This window comes from Mastomys coucha, unplaced genomic scaffold (genome assembly GCF_008632895.1).
Source record: "Mastomys coucha isolate ucsf_1 unplaced genomic scaffold, UCSF_Mcou_1 pScaffold6, whole genome shotgun sequence".
In the NCBI taxonomy this organism is placed as follows: domain Eukaryota; kingdom Metazoa; phylum Chordata; class Mammalia; order Rodentia; family Muridae; genus Mastomys; species Mastomys coucha.
In genome coordinates this window covers 114,251,468-114,267,383 of record NW_022196912.1, presented here as the reverse complement: position 1 = coordinate 114,267,383, position 15,916 = coordinate 114,251,468, and the positions used below count along the sequence as shown (strand labels likewise).

Here is a 15,916-nt window from a genome sequence, read left to right as displayed (position 1 = left end):
TCACAGAAAAGAAAGTAATACAAAGTCATTTTAAAGCATGGTCAATAATTCAGTGACTTGCAGGTCTACATAGCCATGCTCCTCATTATTTTAACTAATGAATTTGGATTTTTTTTTCCTGTCAGACTTCCTAAAGTAATTATTTAAATGCATTTTTATATTTGGTAGGCAGTGACAAGGGAGAAATGATGTCCTAAAGGTGAAAATATGTTTAATTATTGGGGACCCTTTTGTTTCTGGTAGTCTTCCATCCCTTACAGTTATTTTAGTTATATAGCTACAACCTATGGTTTTGCAAAACCCGTCAAATACTTTCCTGTGTCATTTAACGATTTCACTAAAGTGCTCTGAAACCTTTTCATGACTTTACTTGCTAAGTGCCATTCATCTTAGAGTTATCTTAATCATCATAGAACAATTTTCTGTTTGTTGATATTTTACAAATGAGTGCTCTTTTGGAATCCTTTAACGTATCAAAGCACGTCTTAGCTTTCAAGTGTAGTGGGTTGTAATGAGGTCATGCTTTACACAGTTTTATGGCTAGTTTCACATACTGAAATATAAGAAGGTCAAGTGACTTGCCCAGGATCTTCCTGTGAGACGGTGATTGGGCATAAACTAGAGCGTGAGTCCTTGCTCAAGGCTCTAATATTAGATTGTATATTAGTGAAATCAGTATCTGGAAATTTAAAGATACAATGTTAGAGACTTGCCTATTTCATACATCAGGTTCTCTGGCTGACAATGTAGGTCCATGTCCCAGTGAATTAACTTCTTTATGAAGAAGTCAGCAGTTTTTGAAAGCCACATAAAAATACCATAATATACTAAGAACCCAAAAGGCTATGGAACATTCTGTGACAATTTAAAGAAAATAGCTCTATGTGAGATCAAATAATCCAATAATCTACATAGAAGTAAAAGAATGTAGCCCCAGGCCAGGGATCCCCACCACTGCATGCCAAGCCTCAGCTTCTCTCCAGGACCCCCTCAATCCAGCTCTCATGCTGCATTGCCAAGCTCGGCTGGCAGCCTGCGACGCAGCCTTGGCCCCTCTGGACCACACTTCTGTGTGCTGACACTAAAGAAATGCGTCCAGAACACTTTTACCTCAGCGAGCCGGGTGTCTTCTAGAATCAGGACAGCTGAGTTTTCTGTCCTAGGTGGGCAGCACTCATTGTCCACATGAAGCCAAGATTTCACTTCCACAGATCCTTTTTAAAATCTTTAGATTTATTTCTTTTACTTTATATGCATGTATGTGTACCAGGCGCTTGTCTGCTGGATTCCCTGTAACTAAGGTTAGGGATGGTTGTGAGGCACCCTGTGGGTGCTGAGAACTGAACTCAGGTTCCTCTGCAAGAACAAGTACTCTTAACTGCTGAGCCATCTCTCGAGCCCTTCCAAAGGCTTTTAGTTAAAATATATCACATGAACAACCCTGGTAACATCTCTGAGTGGCAAACTTCCCTCTGGAACTTTCCAGGCCAGGCCTCCATCGTCTGCATTTACTTCAGGAATCTGGTCTTCCAAATTCTTAGAGAAAAGCCCACTGAACGCTGAGTGCTCATCAACCTTTGCAGCTTAAAGTTCCACATGCTTCCACACCTTCCCCAAAGCCAACACGGTCAGCTTCTTCACAGCAAGCTCCCTCTTAGGTACCGATACCTGTCCTAGTTTGTTTTCTGTTGCTGCAGTAACCACCATGACCAAAATAAGCTGGGGAAGGAAAGGGTTTACTTAGCTGACTGGTTCCATAGTCCATCAGGGGAGCTCTAAGGCAGAGTTCAGGCAGGAGCTCGGAGCAGAAACCAAAGGATGTCTGCTGGCTACCTGTGTGCTTCCTCATGCCAGCCAGCCTAGTGCTCAGCTAAGGTTCCTAGATGGCCCAGGCCCACCTGCCTAGGGATGGCGCCACCCATAGTAGGCGGAACCCCTCCTACATCAGTTATCGATTAAGAAAATGCCTCACAGACATGGCCACAGACCAGCCTGCTCTGGGCAGTTCTTCAGTTCTTCTTTCCCTCTTCCCAGGTGACTCTAAGTTTGGATCAAGTGGAAGGCTGAAGCTAACTATGACATCCCCCTTTTGCCCATGGTCATGGATATGCATCATTTTAGTTCAGTTGTTTATCTGAAAGCATAAAACTAAGATCATATCCCATTGGTCACTTTACTCTCTCAACGCATGGACTTGGTTGGTTCCTATGTCTCTATAGCCACTGGCTGCTTGTGACTTAAGAGTTCAGTTGATAGAGATAATGAGGTTCAAGACAAGCCAGTTATTTCTCTGTGTTCTGGCTCTCTACCCCTGACTCCATCTTGTTGTGTTGCATATCTTATCTGACTGTGGAACCAGTCAGCTAAGTAAACCCTTTCCTTCCCCAGCTTATTTTGGTCATGGTGGTTATTGCAGCAACAGAAAACAAACTAAGACAGATATTGGTACCTAAGAGGGAGTTTGCTGTGAAGAAGCTGACCGTGTTGGCTTTGGGGAAGGTGTGGAAGCATTTGGAACTCAAACAGACTGAATTCAAGCTCCTTTAAAAAGAGGCATCCGACAGATTGTGTAATGTAGGGTTTTTTGTTCTTTAGGCTTTTTTGAGAATCTTGCTATGCAGTTCAGGCTGGCCTAGAATTCTCTATGAAATGCAGGCAGCTCTTGAACTTATTACTGCAGAAGCAGAGGCCTCTGGAGTGCTGGGATTATAGGGATATGCTACCAAGACTAAACCTTTAAATCATGTCGTTTTGGAAATAATTAAGCAACTATTTTCCTTATTCAAAAGCCAAATGCAAAATTCACCTTTAATTAGCACTCAAAGCATAGTCAGCAACTTTCCATTTCTACCACTGTGCTAGGGGAGGGCCTCACCAAGGCCTGGGTTTACCACTGTGCTAGGGGAGGGTCTCACCAAGGCCTGTGCTAGGGGAGGGTCTCACCAAGGCCTGGGTTTACCACTGTTCTAGGGGAGGGTCTCACCAAGGCCTGGGTTTACCACTGCTAGGGGAGGGTCTCACCAAGGCCTGTGCTAGGGGAGGGTCTCACCAAGGCCTGGGTTTGTGACAACAGACTTTCACCAATTGTTTAGTCTTGAGAGGGTCAGAGTCAACTGGCATGGCAGGTTTTGTTGTGGTGGTGGTTTTGGTTTGATTTGGTTTGGGTTTTTGTGACTTGGTTTGCCTAAAGAGCAGAGGTAGCGATTGGCACAAGTTGGAATGTCACCAAGGCCTTGACGGGCATAAAACTGAACTGTAACGCATCAATTAGACAAATTGATGCTGATTGCAGAATATATCAAAGAAAATGGTCTCTCCAATTCTAGAAGTTAAGACCCAATTAGCAGGAGATAGGGAAATGGTACAGTGGGTGAGAGGGCTTGTTGCACAAACATGAGGAGCTGAGTTTGAATCCCCAGTAGCCACATAAAAAGATAGGCATGGCTTCATGTGTCTATAATTCCAGCGTTGGAAGATAGGGAGACAGACAGACCCTGGGACCTCACTAGCAAATCAGCCAACCAGGCAGGCAGCCCTAACAGCTAGCTTCCAGTTTGGTTTTAATTTCAAGTTCATTGCTGTGAAGAGACATCATGACTAAGGCAACTCTTATAACGGCAAACATTTCATTGTGTATGGCTTACAGTTTCAGAGGTTTGGTCCATTATCATTATGGTGGGAAGCATGGCAGTGTGCAGGCAGACATGGTGCTGGAGTAGGAGCTGAGAAGTCTACTTCTTGATCTGAAGAGAGCCAGGAGGGGACTCTCTTCTGCAGGCAGTCAGGAGGGTCTGGATCGCACTGGTCAGACTTGAGCATATAGATGAGACCTAAAGGTCCCCTTTCACATTTCTCTAAGGAGGCTAGACTTCCTGCAGTAAGGTCATACCTCCGAATAGTGCCACTTCCCAAGGGCCAAGGACATTCATACCACCTCAGTGAGAGACCCTTTTTTGAGACAGTAAGGAAGAGGGTGAAGGAGGAAGACTTCTGACTCCTTCTCTATACTCCCATGTTCCATACAGACATGTGCATCCTCACATGCTTTCACCACACACACACACACACACACACACACAATAATAATAATAAATATAAAAGGAAAGTAATAGTGTGATTGGATTTTCATTCATAGTGAATAATAGCCTTTGTCCTTTCAGAGCTGAGCTGTCCATTACAGTAGCCACTAACCATGTGTAGCTTTTTAAAGCAAGACATTTAAATTAAAAACACAGTTCTTCAGTTCTGCCAGCAATACATAATCCCGTAAAAGGTGGTGGTTATTGCATTGGACAGTGCAGAAGAAACCACCACTGGAGAAACTTCTATTGGGTGGTATCATTCTTGACATTTTTTTAAAAAAGAAAGATGGATTCATGAGTGCTTAGATCAGTGGTCCTGACATCCCCAATATCCTAAATATCACACCCACAATTCTTTGTTTAAACCAATGAACCACCCCTCTGCTGAGCCCCAAACACACAGACGCCATGTTAGTCTCAGCATGTCAGTGTGTTTGGCTGACATGCTGTACATCTTTAGTGGCTTCTTTCCATTCAAACCTCCATAGTCACCACAGCTCCAGACATTACCGTCTTGTACTCTCTGAACTCCAGATAGCTGTCTTAGGGTTTTATTGCTGCGAACAGACACCATGACCAAGGCTACTCTTATAAAGACAGTATTTAATTGAGGCTGGCTTACAGGTTCAGAGATTCAGTTCATTATCATCAAGGCAAGAGTGTGGCAGCATCCAGGCAGGGATGGTGCATGAGGAGCTGAGAGTTCTGCATCTTCATGTGAAGGCTGCTAGGAGAAAACTGGCTTCCAGGCAGCTAAGATGAAGGTCTTAAAGCTCACGCCCACAGTGACACACTTCCTCCAACAAGACCATACCTACTTCAAGGCCACACCTTCAAATAGTGTCACTCCCTGGGTAGAGCATATTCAAACTACAATAGTTTTGGCTCAACCAATGCTAATAGATTATTGAATTAGATGTAACACAGTCACTTCTGGAACTGTAGAAGACAGAAGTAGTAGAAATTATATTGAACAAAGCAAAAGAAGGCTCTTTATTGATGACCTACCACAAAGACACTCTTTCCTAATTCAGTGGTACACTCACATGGCTCCAAGAACATGCTCAACTGTCTTGCTTTGATCCATGCTCTCTCCTGCCCTAATGGGTAGCCAAATGGCTGATCCATCCTTGTCTGCAGTTCTTTTCAGGAAGTTTCATAACTAGCTCCATTCCTTGCTTTCTATAATGAAGGAAATATGACTAAAGGCAAATTGGACTTTGAAAAAGCTATCTTTCTGCCCAAATCTAATGAAGAGGCTTCTGTAGTTTTATTTATCCTAAGTAGAGACTCTGAGCCATTGACTAATAAACCAATTCTAGGCATCACAATAGCATGGCTGATTTACATGATCAATGGAAAGAAGTCTTTTCAAAGGCATTTTCAATTGTACAAACGAGTATGGCTACACTCCCTTCCTTTTCACATCCTCTTCTATAAGCCAAATGAAATGCAGAAATTCTGCCTTCTCTCTCTCTCTCTCTCTCTCTCTCTCTCTCTCTCTCTCTTTTCCTTTCTTTTTTTCTTTGGTTTTTCGAGACAGGGTTTCTCTATATATCCCTGGCTGTCCTGGAACTCACTCTGTAGACCAGGTTGTCCTCAAACTCAGAAATCCACCTGCCTCTGCCTCCCAAGTGCTGGGATTAAAGGTGAGCACCACCACCACTGCCTGGAGTTCTGCCCTGTTTCAATAGCAGGCTACTCCCGGCTTTGTTTCATTTAGTTCTGACAAAAAACAGTTACTTCCCAAGCAAAAGACAAGATTGTAAGAGCATTGTCTAGTTTACAAGATTGCTCCCTTTGCTTCCCAGCTATTTAATCTGTGAAACTGGTATACTGATAATAATGCACCCTGGGCGTGGTGTGAGGGCTGCATTCAAGAGAAAAAACGTGTGGGATTAGCTTGCAAACAATAAGATCCAGAGACAAATAGAGCACATGCATGCCTGTGAAATCAAGGAGCTGGAGGGAGCCTAGGGATCAGCAATAGAAGAGTTAGCACCCTCACCAGGCAGGTCCAAGGGTCAGAAGCCCTGAGCTCCCTAACTCCCCGCCATGCCACCACTCTTAAGGCATGCTGCTGGGTCATCTATGTCTTCCAAAGCCCAGGAGATCTGTGACTCAAGACAACAGATTTTGGTGTTCTAGCTCTATGTGCCCAGCACAGTTTCTGGGGGGTGCTTGTTTCACGTCAAATTGGAAACCTGGGAAAAATCCAGAACTCAACTGTAACATGAGAACCTTACTGTCAATATTCTCACAGAAGCCCTTCCAATGTTCAAACTCTAAAGAAAGGTGGGAAGCTGAACCAAAGTAGCCAGCACTGTGCCTTTACTTCGTGGTTTGCACGCAAATTGCAACTCATGTTCTGGACATCAAGACCACGAGCCCCCACCAGGCTATTCCTACCCTCCAGATGTTTGCTACGTTAGGGAGTCAGAGTGCTTCGAAAGCTATGCAATGAGCACTTTGATCTGGAAAAGAACTACTCAATATGTTAAACAAGCCCAGCCATACCTGTAGAACCACCTGGAAAAGAATTTAAGACACCAGCTAAAAGTTGCATAATGAGAAACAAAAATACAATTGTGAACTTTTGACCCTCCTGTTTATACTCCCCAATTCTGGAATTACAGGTGTATACCACCATGTTGGGTTTGAACCAAGAGCTTCCATGAATTCCAGGAAAACACTCTATCAACTGAACTACACACACACACACCACTACCACCACTCCCTTATCTATCTTTTGTCTCCTCTTCCTTCCCCTTCTCCTCCTCTCCCTACACCCTCATTACCTTTATGTAGCCCAGGCTGATCCCAAGCTTATCATCCTCCTGCCTCAGTTTCTTAAGCTCTGAGAATATGGGTACATGACACCATGCCCCATTTCTTATTATTATTAGTTAGCACTTTACCATTATCTAAAAAACAAAACAAAACAAAACAAAAAACTTCAGAATGTGACACAAAATGTTAATTGTGTAGCTACATCCTTTTGTTTAACTATCTTAAAAATATACACACTTCTCTGTGCTCATCTGGGATTGAGGAAAGGAAATAGGGTCACCCTGAAGAAGACCAACACAAAGAAACCATAAGACTTAACAGAAGACAGTGTCAGCAACTTAGATAAAGGTCAAAGATTTTAAACCAGCAGTGTAGATAAGGCCTACCTGGGAGAGAACACTTCTGCACAGCTCGTCCCCAAGTGAAATAACAAAGTCCAAAGCAAATCATCATAGGCTTTCCCATAATCACTGGGAGGCCCTAACAATGATAACATCCCCCGCTTTCCTTATTACAACTGCTCTTTGAGTACAATGTTTTCAGAGGTCCAAAGTCAAAGGAAACAGTAGTGTAGTGAGATCCTAAAGCCTGGGCCGGCCCCTGCTCTCAGGAATTCAGTTTCTTCTTAGGAAACTGGGAAAGTCGGGCCAGGGAGCCTTTCTGTGACTGACAGCATAGAATGCCACTGTATCTTAAGATACTTGTATAAAGTGAGACCAGAGGAGGCCATATCTACTTGAGAAGCGATCCTGATACTTATTCCTTCAAATTACCAAAAAGAGGGAAAGGAAAAAGTGACAGTGAAAAGCTGGAAGAGGGCACTGTCCCTTCACAAAAGCCCAGAGAAGCAATGAGAAGGAAAGCCAATGATACGTTTGAGCGGCTCATATGGGTTTTGTCTTGTTTTTAAAAATAAGTCTCTTCTAAATCTTGGTATTCTTCAAAGCAAAGTCATGCATTCTAAAGAGAGCATAGTTATTTAAGATCTATGATTCTTCCATGATATGTCCTTAATTTAAAAACCAAAAATAGAAATAAGTCAAGAAGAGAAGCTGTAACCTCTACCCTGCAGATGTTCTGTGAGTATTAGTTGTCTTTTTTTTTTTAACTCATCAGATCAACTCTAGGCTGTTCTACCACTGACCTGGAATGGAATAAAACCATTACTTCCCTCCTTCAGGAGACCTTCACTGGGCTAGAACACAAAGGCAAATTTACTATGTATAGAAAATATAAGGGGACAAACCCCAACAACTTTTCCATGTATTAGAACTGAAGTAACAGGCTAGAAAGAATATTTCACATTTAGATAAACCTGTGACAGGCTTTATAGAAGATCTAACTTTCTTTGTAAACAACCCCCCCTTGAGAAATATTTTGACTGAATTTGAAAAGAAATTTAAAAGCAACTTTGAGAAGTTGAAAGTGTTGTAAACAGGAACAGTTCTAAATATGACACAATTAGGTTATGGTTCAGTTTCTTCATAGCAGAATCAAATATTATAGCTGGGAGACCATCTGGAAGCCATCTAATCTGATCTTTTCATTCCGCAATCTAGAGAACAGAGGCTCCAGGCACAGAAGAACTTACCCAAGAGTGCCGAATTTGTTAGCACTCTTGGATCTTTTTCTAATATCAGGATCTGGCTTGATCTGAACAAGTCACAGTAGACACTTCCTACTCCAGGTACACCTCGAAAGATACGTGATGGATGTATTGTTTCTATGGGCAGATATTTCTGTGGTGAGATAGCCACACAGTAGTGCCAAGTTATTTGCCCACTTGGTAAACATTTTGGGAGAGGCTGCTCAAAGCCTACAAAGAGACAATCACTTTTCTCCTTTCTGAACAAATCTTTTTTGAGTTTAAGAAACAGTAAATAACTGGTGACTACCGACTAACCCTTTAGATCAAAGAACTAAAGAGTTTCACAAGAAGGCAATGCAGACACCTGGAGGAATGTCAGAGAGACCCATTACAACATAAGGCTCGAAGAAGGATAGTTGCAGGAAAAAAATCAGATCATCCAAACCCTCTTGTGTCAAAACCACAGATGTTTGAAGGTTAAATTGGGATTTCAAGAAATCCACAAGATTTCATTTTCTTAGCTGGGTTCCTATAGCAGAGATTATAACCAAGTAGCATTTCTTCCCTGCAGGTTCTCTTGATTCCTAGGCTGTGAAGTTACTGTTCCCCAGTGCAACCTCACAGCTGTTAGTCTAGCTCCAGAAAGTGAGCCATACCTGTAGTTGAAACCCAGCTAGATCTGGTTCCGGGCTCCGCTTCTCAAATTGCTGTGAGTTAAGGCGTGACAGTTTTCACCGTGCCTAAGCAAACTGTGGTGAAAGAACTGGCCATTGGATTGTTTGTATCAAACCCTCATTTCCAGCCCCTCGGGGGAAACCTAGCCTTGCAGAGGTTAGGGAGGGACGCGGGTCCTTCTAGAAACGGAAGTGACCCACCCTGAGGGGGTTCTTCTCCGAGAGTCGGGGTGCTGAGCCCTGCGCTCCTAAACAAGGGGTCAACCCGAGCCAGGATTTTAGGATGTGGGAAGCTTTTCTCCTTCTTTGCTGGCAAAACTCCCTAATGCGCCTGGCGGCTGCAAAGAAGGACCACCTGCGAGGGAGGGGATCAGCGAGGGTCGCTCCCACATCTTCCCTTTAGGAAGACACAGAACACATCCCAGGAACTTAATATTATTTTTTGGTCAAGTAATGCATTTCTAGGGATCCAAAGCCCACACAGTGGGGAGGAAGAGCAAGCCTCACACCCCGCCACCCTGACGGGCGGGTCCGGGCGGAGCGGGGCGGGGCGCGGGCGAGGGAACTATATCTCTCCGCGGAAGAGCACTGGCTGCGGCCACACACCCCTCGGAACGCGCTAGCTCGCCCTAGCTCGCCCGCCCGCCCGCCGGTTGCTTAGTTGGCGCTGCTGAGGTTTCTTTCCTCGGTGAGTTGGACAAGGACTCTCTGATAGGCCGGAGAGACCCTGCAGTGGTTGGCCGGAAAGAGTCCAGCTGCCTGATTGGCCGCTCGGCACCTGCAATGCGTCAAGGCGCGGCGGGCGTGGCGGGCTCCGCGTGAATGGTCCTGGTTGGCGGGGCAACCGGCGGATTTCCGGAGGGAGCGGCTCCGCCTATGGCTGCCATCTTTACTAGGGGCAAGGCGCGCAGGCCAGGTCCCGGGTCTTTCACGGCATTGACCGGTCGGGAAAGGCTCTGCGAAAGTAGTTTTGTTTGGGTTCACGCCTTTATTTATTTTTTTTCTTGGCCGTGGGCTGTTTCTGAACAGGTCCCAGGGATGTGGATGGAGAGGGAAAGCTAAGTGCTCCGGGCTAGCGCCCTGGGCTGAATTGGCCACCGGGGAAAGAGGGCGTCTGTGGAGAGATTTTGATATCGCCGTAATAAAGCTGCTTGGTGTGAGTCCTGGGCTAGGCACCCGGGGACGTGATTCGATTCTGTCTCTACAAGCAGAAATGAGACTCGCTGTTTGGGCATCTTGCTCGAGCTGCAGGGTCCTTCTGGAAATGTTCATGTGCGTGCATCCGGTTTTCATCCCTCTCTGATGCCCACTCCCGCTAAAAAAGAATTTAATTATCAAAAAAAAAGTCGTAGTTCAGGACTTAGCCTCCTTTCTGTGGTGAAAGAATGAAAAAAAAAAAAAAAGTTCCCTGGTTGGATTAGAAATCTGGGAAACGGAAAAGAGGTCACGGTTGTTTTAGTTCAGTGGGTGGTGATATCTTGGTTTTATTTGAGGTGCGTAGGTGCACATTCGGTAGATCCTGGATATCCAAAGGTGAATTCTGGAACGCCTTGGTGTGGGTGTCGCCATGGCTACAGGGAGAGGGGCGGCAGTGAATTGTGAGACCAATAAAGCTGACAGGGCCTGGCCTCTGTTGGCCTGAGTTCTTGGTAATTGACTGCCCTGGTTCGTGTATCCAGGTTTTCTCCATTCCTGTACCCCTCCAAGATTCCTGGATTGATCAACATCTACTTACATGGGTGTGTCAAGTTGTCTTCGACTAACGCCAGAGCACTCACCAAGTGTAGATTTTTCCGATTAGATAAGGCATCTAGAAGCAATTTTTTTTTCTTTTTTTTAACCACAAGCCACACATTCAGATTTGCAAGTTAGTGGTATTCTTAATCTAACTAGTTTTGAACAATTATTGACTGGCACACCTTTTTAAAATATGTAAACCATCACCTTAACTGCGTACCTATGGAAACAATGCCAGGGCGCGTGCGACAGACGTCCAAAAGAAACTAACTTGGAGCTTTGTATAATCTTGAGATAGCAACAACCACTCATATCGATAACATACAGTATTTCAGTGTATGGCAGCCAGTGCGAGGAGCTTCACTTGCTTCAAGAAGTAAAGCCAAGAAATCTTCAGAGGCTGGATTCCTTCAGTGTTTTTGTGACAAATTTATCTCCCACAGCTCTGAGGATTGCATGATCTGTGAATGTGTCAAGACTGCAAACTGTAGAAGCACGGATACAACGTCAGGCTGTTACTAAGTACTAAACCTGTACATGAGGAGGGAAGACCGCCCACATGGAAAGAACAGATAAACTCAGATCTAAAATAAACCTTAAATAATACTTTTTAAGTTTATTTTTATTTTTTTAGATGTGTATGAGTGTTTTGTCTGCATGTCTATATGTGCAACATGTGTGTGCCTGGTGCCCATGGAGGCCAGAAGAGGGCTCGAGATCTCCTAGATCTGAAGTTTCAGACAGTCATGAGCTGCCATTTAGGTGCTGGGAATCAAACTGGATCCTCTGGAAGTGAACCATTTAAAAGCAAGTGTAAGAAGCCATGTCTCCAGCCCCAACATTATTTTTCTTAATGCAAGTATATTTGGGATAGTTTTATACAGAGCCGGTATGATGGGCTTATAAGGCAATTAGCTTATAACAAATTAGCTGTCTCAAACATACCTAGTTTTACCATTGGCTGTGTCTAAGAAAGCCCGCCCTCTGTCGTAGGTAACCTAGACGATGGCTCTCCTTTGAACTGTTTCCAACACCTTACGATGAATAGAAAATGTCTGAAGCCTTAAGATGGGAGAATGAAGGGCTGGAGAGATGGCTCAGTGGTTAAGAGCACTGGCTGCTCCTCCAAGGTCCTGAGTTCAATTCCCAGCAACCTCATGGTGGTTCACAACCACAGCAATGGGATCTGATGCCCTCTTCTGGTGTGTCTGAGGACAGTGATGGTGTACTCACATAAAATAAATAAAATCTTTATTTAAAAAAAGGGATGAACAGAATGGAAAGACAGAGTACTTGGAGGTATTTTGGTTCCTTCCTGAAGTTTGGTGGGGGCACAAGGAAATAAATGCATTTCCAGAGTCATATTGCTAACTTTTATCTGCTGCTGGTTTTCCTTCTCAGTCCCTGCACATAGTTTTGGGCTTTAAGAGCTTACTTTTTTTCTCCTGTTAAATGACTATTTTTAGTCTATTTCAGATAAGGCTTTGCTGTGTAGTTTAGGCCGGCCTGAAAGTTTCTGTATTAGAAAACCTACAGAACTAATATGTCTGGACTAGTGGCTTGAAATCCTTCTGAGTGGCTGGGATTACAGGTATGGGCTACATACCCAACTTCTTTTAGTCTCTTCAGAATACTGCTTTCTTCAGTTGGCCTGATAACACCTCTAATGCTGGTGGGCTTTGCTGCTGGAGTCACAATTCATGCAGGCTGCATTTAGAATTCAGTAAAAGGCAAAGCACATTTTCTGTCCTAGTTCGTGGACCCTCTGAATGTTCTCCACGGAGTCCAGGTTGAAGACGGTTCACTCTCCGCTTCTCCATTGGGGTTCTAGCTGCACTTTGTCCCCTTCTGTTTTCTGACCACTCCAGCCCTTAGTTTCAACAAACCATCACGTTTTCTGTATTACATGTCTGTATCGGTTTGTTTGTCATCTTCCTTGGTCTACAGCAGACTGCCATGTGTTTAGTGCTTTGTAGAAAGGGCAGACACTTCTTTCTCACAGGTCTGTGGCAGAGAAGTCCACCATCAAGGCAGCATCAGACTCGAGTCTGGCTCATCCCTCTAAAGCGGTGCCCCTTTGTTTCATCCTCACAGGGCATAAGGTCGAAGGGCAGAGGGACACAGATGCTCTGCTTCATGTGGCAGAAGAGATGAAAGACCCAGGCAGCTCTGACGCCTCGTTTATAAGGAAGTTGAACCCACTCACCAGGGCACAGCCCTCATGACTAATCACTTCCCTCCTCTTTTTATGGTAGAAGGTTCCAGCATGACTTTGGAACGGATACACAGTCACGTTTTGGAATGTTCCCATCCCTGGTTCTATCTCATGCCCTCGCTTTAATCCGCAGTTCAGTTAATTAATCACATCTACCTGGATCATTGCCCTGCCCAAACACCTCAGAAGTTTCTCATTAAGCCCAGGTTTCTTCCAGAATTCTTTCAGGGCCCTTCATTAATCTGGCCCTTTTCAGCCCTAAAACCTATCTTTGCCTCTAAAATTTCAGCTGAGTAAATTTTTTTTTTTTTTTTTAATCTTTGTGCTTCTCCTCTTCAATCCTTTAGTCATGTTGCTCGCTCGGTCTGGGTCTGAACTTTTCATTTCCACCATCTTTTGCTCAAAGTTGTAAAATCCTTGAAGGCTCCCTTCAAAGGTGAGGTCAGTTCACATAAATACTCCCCCAACCCCACCCCACTGGCTCCCTTAACACTTATTTCACCTCTCCTATTCCCACATTCTATGTCTATTATGGGTAGCCGATTACTCATTCAGTAAATATTTGTGATATACCTATCAGAAGTGTGGCTCTGACCTAGAAACCAAGGGCATGAAAAGCATAACATGCCTGGACCTTGGGTTTTAAGGGACTCTTCTTAGCTGGAGGAAAAGTAAACATACGTGACACATTTTTGCAAGGTAAGAGACAATGGCCACCACTTCAGGTGTCTAGAAGGAGAATTCATTCTGTTGGAAGGATCCTGTCCTTGTGGCACCTGAGGTGGCTTGGAGGATCAATACAGATGTCCCCAGGAAGGTATTCTACAGGGAGGGAGGAAAGAACAGTGCCAGTCAGTGAAGGGGAAGAAGATGAGTTTGTAATGAGGGACCATCAGAGAAGACAAGGTTGTGCTAGCACGTTAGGGTCAATAGTGTGTGCCAGCGTGAGAAGATAGCCCTGCATGCCTGCGCTCCTTTGAAAACTTCGAGAAGTGACAGACAAATCCTAAGGTATTGCTGTGGAGCATGCCCACTGGACTGCACAGACATGGTCCCTCTACATAAACCTACCTGTTCTGGAACTCACCACGTAGACCAGGCTGGCCTCAAACTGTCAAGAGACCTACCTGCTTCTGCTTCCCAAGCACATACTGGGAGTAAGAGCTTGCGCCTCCATGCCCCGCTTCTGTAAGGTTACTTCCGCCGTTCACTGAACTCAGCTTGCTCCTTGTCACAAATAAGGGGCTTTAGGCCTGAGAGGACAAGTGACTTGCTGAGGGTTCACACCTGGCAACAGAACTTGCCTTCGAACCTTGACTAATGTCTGTGAGTAGTTAGTCTGGGAGTTGCTGACAGGAACTCAGAGATGTTGGTGAGAGGGGAGGGGTAGCTGTATTAGCGAACTTAGTGTTTGAAAGTCTTAAGTTGTGGGAGCTGGAGGGATGGCTCAGAGGTTAAGGTCCTGAGTTCAATTCCCGGCAACCACATGGTGGATCATAACCATCTGGGATGAGATCTGGTGCCCTCTTCTGGTGTACAGGCAGAACACTACATATATATATATATATAATTTTTTTAAGTCTTAAGATCTACTCTCATTTGTTTCAAAATTCATGAAATATTTGTGAATTCTTTTGAGAACTAAAGCACTTAAGTGAGTTTTTTTTCATAAAATAGTTTTTATGAAATTTAGTACTGTCCGTGTTTCAAACTCTGCTTACTATCTTGAGAGATAATTTTATGAAGAGAATGAGGAATGAATTCTTTATCAGTGAGTTCCTTTGTATTCCTTCCCTCCCGCATTTGCTGAATTTTGTTGTAGAAAGGCTGATGAGAGCAGGGCAATGGTGGTACATGCCTTTAATCCCAGCACTTGGGAGGCAGAGGCAGGTGGATTTCTGAGTTTGAGGTTAGCCTGGTCTACAGAGTGAGTTCCAGGACAGCCAGGGTTACACAGAGAAACTCTGTCTCAAAAACAAAACAAAACAAAATTTAAAAAAAGAAAGAAAGGCTGATGAGGAGGAACACTGTCCTCCAGGCCTTCCTGTGTAAATGAGTTGTGCTTTTCTGTGAAACGTGCGTGTTAAAGGGCACAGAGAAAGAATTGGGCAATTCAGGGCCAGAGAGATGACTCAATGGGCAAAAGCACTGTATAACCCTATAGCTTGTGGAAACCACAATGGGTCTAAGACCTGTCTTCCTCAAGTTGTCAAGTTGTCCTCTGACTGCCACACATGTAAAGCACACACACACATACACACACGCACATGCACCAAATAGACAAATGTTAAAACAAAACAAAACATTAACGTATACAGCCAATTGTATTGGCATTTGCCGGCAATCTGGTACTCTGAGGCTGAGACAGGAGGCTTGCTGTAAGTTTAAGGCCAGCCTGGAGACTCTGTCTCCAAAAAAGGAAGAAAATAAAAAAAAAGTCATGTTCAAAGGAATAATAGAACAAGGGTAAAAGAAAAACAATGTAGAATTCCAGATTTATCCTCCATGCCCCACCCACTTATTATCTCAACCCTCTCAGATGGAAAAGAGTCTCATATTGAAGAAGAAAAACTCCTTCCTCAATCCAGCCTCTAAGACTTCTGTACTTGTGCCCATTGAGTAAGCCTTAAGACAAAAAAAGTCCTACGAGGCCCTGCAACTAGCACCTTGGGTTTATTTTATTAATCCTGTCCATCTGTGCTGGATGTCCCCACAATTCTGGATAGACGTGCTTTCTGTTCCATATGCATCAGATATTCTAGTTGATACTCGATTCACATTACCTTCTTCATAATGTACTATGGTTCACATGTCGAAGCGAAAAGTAGCT

At 44.2% G+C, this 15,916-nt stretch overlaps 1 long non-coding RNA gene across 1 annotated transcript; it reads left to right on the top strand.

Annotated features, from left to right (window-relative positions):
* The first annotated feature begins 9,842 nt into the window (after nucleotides 1-9,842).
* Nucleotides 9,843-11,477, top strand: LOC116079646. Its single transcript, XR_004114110.1, has 2 exons — nucleotides 9,843-10,873; nucleotides 11,315-11,477. It is a non-coding gene; the product is annotated as an uncharacterized LOC116079646 (long non-coding RNA).
* Nucleotides 11,478-15,916: the final 4,439 nt, after the last annotated feature.